This window comes from Pimephales promelas, chromosome 8 (assembly GCF_988280905.1).
Source record: "Pimephales promelas chromosome 8, fPimPro1.hap1.1, whole genome shotgun sequence".
NCBI classification, from domain to species: domain Eukaryota; kingdom Metazoa; phylum Chordata; class Actinopteri; order Cypriniformes; family Leuciscidae; genus Pimephales; species Pimephales promelas.
This window is the reverse complement of record NC_142776.1, coordinates 19,694,756-19,700,866: the sequence shown is the minus strand read 5'-3', so window position 1 is coordinate 19,700,866 and position 6,111 is coordinate 19,694,756.

The following is a 6,111-nucleotide window of genomic DNA, read 5'->3' as shown; positions in this document are numbered from 1 at the left end:
ATGGAATATTTAAACCTTTTCTTTAATGACTTTATGGGCCATCAAGAGCCAGTCCCTTAGGCAGTCTATGGAGGAGTGATCCAGCTCTCAGATTCAATCAAAAATATCTTTATTTGTGTTCCGAAGATGAACAAAGGTTTTACGGGGTTGGAACAGTATGGGGGTGAGTAATTAATGACTTAATTTTCATTTTTGGGTGAACTAACCCTTTAATGGTATTTTTATGCAAAACAAAAACATCGAAATATCTAGTGATGAACACCTTTTAATGCCTTATATTGTATATTATGAAAATGTAAAACAAATTTAAAAACTCTATCTTAATTTTCTAAGGTAATATTTTTTTTTGTTTTGTTTTTAATTCTGTAAGTCATAAAAGACAACTTACGACAGGGATTCATTTACAGACAGTGGCATGCAATTCCATTGTATGCTTTCACTGCTTATGACTGACATTTGCTTTCATAATCCATAAAGCTTTTACAGGTCAATTACTGTACAACATGTTTTGCACTGGAAATGGTGATATTAGAATTTGCACTGGAAACTTTACCATTCCTTTCATTTTACGTTTTAATGTGTATGGACTTTGCAATGATTTCAAGTATATATGATAGGAAAATATACGGATACATGTAATCATTGATACTAGTAGTGTTTTATTTTTTCCTTTCAGCATATTTACTCTTATAAAGCTTTTGGAGAGCAGGATCCTTGTGGATTTGTTTCTCAGGTAGACTTGACAAGTTTTTCCTTGCATCGCTGTTTTAAGGTTTAGAGTTGGTAGTGGATCCTAAGTAGATGAAGAGAACCGCATTACATTAACATCTTATAAACTAGTGGTACCAGCTTCAACTCTCATATAGTTTTTTTAAAGGCTTGTGTATACTGCTGTTTTCTTAGTTTAACGATTTGACTTCTCCAGTGCAAGACAGAATCATGCAGAAGAGATTTCTATTACCTTAACTTGGCCTTTTATACAAACATTTTTCTCATAAACCAACAATGTAATCTAATATTTTAATCATATTAGTCAACAGTATTTGTCAATCTTGTATTGTATGCTGTAATTGTAAATCTCATGCAAACTTAAGGAAAACATTTGTCAGAAACAAAGCTCTAAGATTATATGCAAATGCATTTTAAGAAATGTATTCTTTTATTAAATCCTTTATGCAAAAATAAAGAAATAGTCAAAGATCTCTCAAGATGCACCAACAAATCAGGTAGACTTTAGTTTCCTTAGTATTTTCTCTCAGATACTTGGAGGAGATGGTTTATGAGTGTCTTTAGGTCATGTACATGGCAATTACATTGTATTTGATATGATATTGCCTCGAGAGAGGTGACTCGTCTGATGTATTGAGATCAGCATGTGGCCTTTTTCTACTGACTGCCAGTTACATTGCCATCATAAAGTGGTAATGAATCAGTGTTTTATGTGTATTACCAGTGTCTTGGAATTCATACATCTTAAGGCGCTTTGAGAAGTTAAGGCTGAATACTTGAGTTACATGGCCTTTTTGTGTGTTTTCATGTTGTATTTCAGTAATATTATCTACATGAATAGTGTGGAGCATGCGTAATATTTTGTTATTTTATTTATTTTTTTTAACAGTAGACCTGTCTATGGTTAGGAAGGTCAGTTGTTGTTTTGGTCTTGTGTCTGAATGTTAAAGGTTTTAATGACGTGGATGGTAAAATGAAGGATGTTGTTTCTTGCCATAATGCAGTGCTTACCATATGCCTTATTTTCCTGTTTTAGTATAATTTGCATTCTACCAAAGTGTTTTTAATGTGTAAAACTGCATAAATAAAATGCATTTTCTTGTCCATTGCGTTGAGTTCAGTTAATGTTTTGTAATTCTCAAGGGAGAGTTGTCACCCAGGTGGCAGTATTGTGCAGTAAATGCAATTTAGTCTGCAATGTGTAAGGATAATTTGCTGACCTCAAATGCATACACACACCGGAAAGTCTGAAATGTTGCTGGCTTTAAAAAAATGCAATTTCAAACAAATTGGCAATTTCAGAATTTGCATTTTTGCAGAGAGGGCAGTTTGATGAGGATGACATTATTAGAATAAGTCTGGGTCTTATCTGTTTAAACAATGAAAATTACATGCTAGTACATAATTTCAATAATCCCACGAACAGTGTAACATTAGGCCTTCAGAATAATTTGTAGGTGGGTGTTGTCTCCCATCATATCTCATGTTTCAGTCACATGATCAGCGGTGATGGATATGGCTATTGATAGCTGGATCATGGCCTGGGAGAGAGGGAACATACTATAGCTTCAGCCACTTTTAAAGGCATTACCTCTGCCTTGCATGTGGTTGTTTGATACAAATTATCATACATTTTAAGGTAAAAACAAACTATTCTATATTTTCTCTACAATTTGTTCTCCAAATTAGGCCAAGTTCTTTATGCATCAGCAGAGGGCTATAAGGATACTAATATTGTTACAGCTTTCAGTTTTTCGTGGCATGTCTTCAAACTATGAATAAAGTGAACAGCGTATTCCTTTATTTAGAACACATCTTGTATAATTACCATCCTGAAAGTCAACACCATGAAAAGATCAGCAGGCGGCTAAGTGCTTGCACCCTAAAATAGAGAGTACAACACTATTTTTCCAACAAGATGGGGTTGTTTAACTCTTGCCTTGAAGGATTCCATGAACCAAGGCTGCGTCCAAACTCGGAGTAGGTGCTTATTTTGAATAGGTAATTACTTCAAGACCACTAAAAAAGTAGGTTCTATATTGAATGAATGTGTGTCATGTGAATGTAATCTGGACGTATAGTCTTCATGTAGCCCTTATCACATGACCTACCAGCGCCTGTTGCGTCGCTTCACTGCCATTCACAAATCTCTCCTGTGGCCTCATGGGATGGTAAAGTGTCCATCGTATGCACAATTCAGAATCGCCCAAACAGAAATAGGTCATCCGGGTTTTTCGAACATACAACTTTTGTCACATACTGTTTTTCACCTACTTTTCACCTAGTAGGGAAGTATGTGATTTTAGATGCAGCCCAAATATAGTAAGATCTCAACCAGGGGGTCGCGACCCCTAAGGGGACCACGTCGATACTGCTGGGATTGAATCAATTATTATTATTAGTATTAACTACAACTATTTTAGCAAGTTTTTAATGCAAAATAGAGCATGTTGCAATAGCAATGAGTAAGTTCATCAATTTTTTGCAGGCCTGTGGTTCGCATTGCATTAAGGAGTGAGAAAGTTCTGCAGCGGAATTCAAGCCTTTATAAACTTGACAAGCTGATGACCTTGGATAGTGTGATCTTGAAAATTTACCCTAAAGAGTAGATGGCTCTCCGTTCAACCATGAAAAGGCAAGGTGCAGCAGCTGTCAAAGTGGAGATGTGAATAGAAGCAAAGGGACATTTGCAAATTTGTGATTTGAGAAACTGATTTGCAAAATAAATAGGCTATTTACATAAAATATTTTAATGCAAAATACATAGGTATAGATTCAAAATCTCTAAACATTACTAAAATCTTAATTGCTGTTTCACAGTGTTTCACAGACAGGTTTTAGACTAAGCCAGGGCTAGGCCTTAGTTAAATTAGGACATTAAAGTAGCTTAAAAAACATTACTGGTGTGCATCTTGAGACAAAACAATGGCACTGACATATTTTAAGATATAGTCCAAGTTGCTTTCAGTTAGAACAGCTCAAACATGCATTTTAGTCTGAGACTATAGGCTTAAGCCTTGTCTGTGAAACTGGGCATTAAATTGTCATTTAAAGACGAGTCATCAAAGCTAAAGCCAAGTCGGTCGTTCACAGTATCATCTTTAGACCGACCCACCCATTATAGGTGAAAAGGCAAGATCTTGAGTGCCAAGAAATGTCCTCATACCCAGAATCTGCCTGCAGCACAAATTGGAATGTGGGATTCACATTGTCACCCTCTGTTTCCATCAAACTATAGATCTGTGAGGTTTTCAGATATCTGTCTTTTGTCTCCATCTGTGTGTGTACGCAGGTGCTTAATCAAACAAAACATTCACAACCACCTGCATTTTAACACAAAATATGACCCACACCAAAGGTTCATGTGGAAATTGAATACAACCTCTCAGCAGGACCTGGCTGGAGTGGGGGAGGCAACGTCTCTTTAATCTTATTTGCAACTGTATGGAACGTTCGGAAAACATAAAGGATTTCATTTACATCTAAACAACACAGAATGCATGCAAAGGCATGTGTTTACCTGCATCTAAGGTTACAAACTTAAAAAGTATACAGTAGCTGATGTACCATAAACATTATGTTCAGCCACTTTTAATAATCTCTGATGATAATTTTAATAATAAAAATAATAATAATAAAATGTAAAAGTTTTGAATCTGCCACAAAAAAGAAAAACCCACAAAAAATGAAAATTATATAAGCACTTTTTGAGCGACAGCTTAATTTAGAATAAATGTATAGCCTTCCTACCAATTTTGACACACACACACACACACACACACACACACACACACACACACACACACACACACACACAGTATATATATATATATATATATACACTCACCGGCCACTTTATTAGGTACCCCATGCTAGTAACGGGTTGGACCCCCTTTTGCCTTCAGAACTGCCTCAATTCTTCGTGGCATAGATTCAACAAGGTGCTGGAAGCATTCCTCAGGGAGTTTGGTCCATATTGACATGATGGCATCACACAGTTGCCGCAGATTTGTCGGCTGCACATCCATGATGCGAATCTCCCGTTCCACCACATCCCAAAGATGCTCTATTGGATTGAGATCTGGTGACTGTGGAGGCCATTTGAGTACAGCGAACTCATTGTCATGTTCAAGAAACCAGTCTGAGATGATTCCATCTTTATGACATGGCGCATTATCCTACTGAAAGTAGCCATCAGAAGTTGGGTACATTGTGGTCATAAAGGGATGGACATGGTCAGCAACAATACTCAGGTAGGCTGTGGCGTTGCAACGATGCTCAATTGGTACCAAGGGGCCCAAAGAGTGCCAAGAAAATATTCCCCACACCATGACACCACCACCACCAGCCTGAACCGTTGATACAAGGCAGGATGGATCCATGCTTTCATGTTGTAGATGCCAAATTCTGACCCTACCATCCGAATGTCGCAGCAGAAATCGAGACTCATCAGACCAGGTAACGTTTTTCCAATCTTCTATTGTCCAATTTCGATGAGCTTGTGCAAATTGTAGCCTCAGTTTCCTATTCTTAGCTGAAAGGAGTGGCACCCGGTGTGGTCTTCTGCTGCTGTAGCCCATCTTCCTCAAAGTTCGACGTACTGTGCATTCAGAGATGCTCTTCTGCCCACCTTGGTTGTAACGGGTGGTTATTTGAGTCACTGTTGCCCTTCTATCAGCTCGAACCAGTCTGGCCATTCTCCTCTGACCTCTGGCATCAACAAGGCATTTCCGCCCACAGAACTGCCGCTCACTGGATGTTTTTTCTTTTTCGGACCATTCTCTGTAAACCCTAGAGATGGTTGTGCGTGAAAATCCCAGTAGATTAGCAGTTTCTGAAATACTCAGACCAGCCCTTCTGGCACCAACAATCATGCCACGTTCAAAGTCACTCAAATCACCTTTCTTCCCCATACTGATGCTCGGTTTGAACTGCAGGAGATTGTCTTGACCATGTCTACATGCCTAAATGCACTGAGTTGCCGCCATGTCATTGGCTGCTTAGAAATTAAGTGTTAACGAGCAGTTGGACAGGTGTACCTAATAAAGTGGCCGGTGAGTGTATATATATATATATATATATATATAGCTAAAGAGTTCAGATGCAAAAGCCTCTAAATGCCATTTGACATTTTCTTCTTTAATGATGATTTTTATCAAACTTGTATATTTAAGTTCAGTAATTTCACTTAAATAACAATTAATAGGTAATTATCATTGCTATTTAAGTGAAATTACTGAACTTAAATATACAAGCTTGATAAAAATGTATTTATTTATTTATTTATAACCTATAGAAAATACACGAAAAATACAATTATGCCCCATTTACATAACAGTCTATAATTCAAAAGAAATGAACATTTCTGATTAAATATTGTAA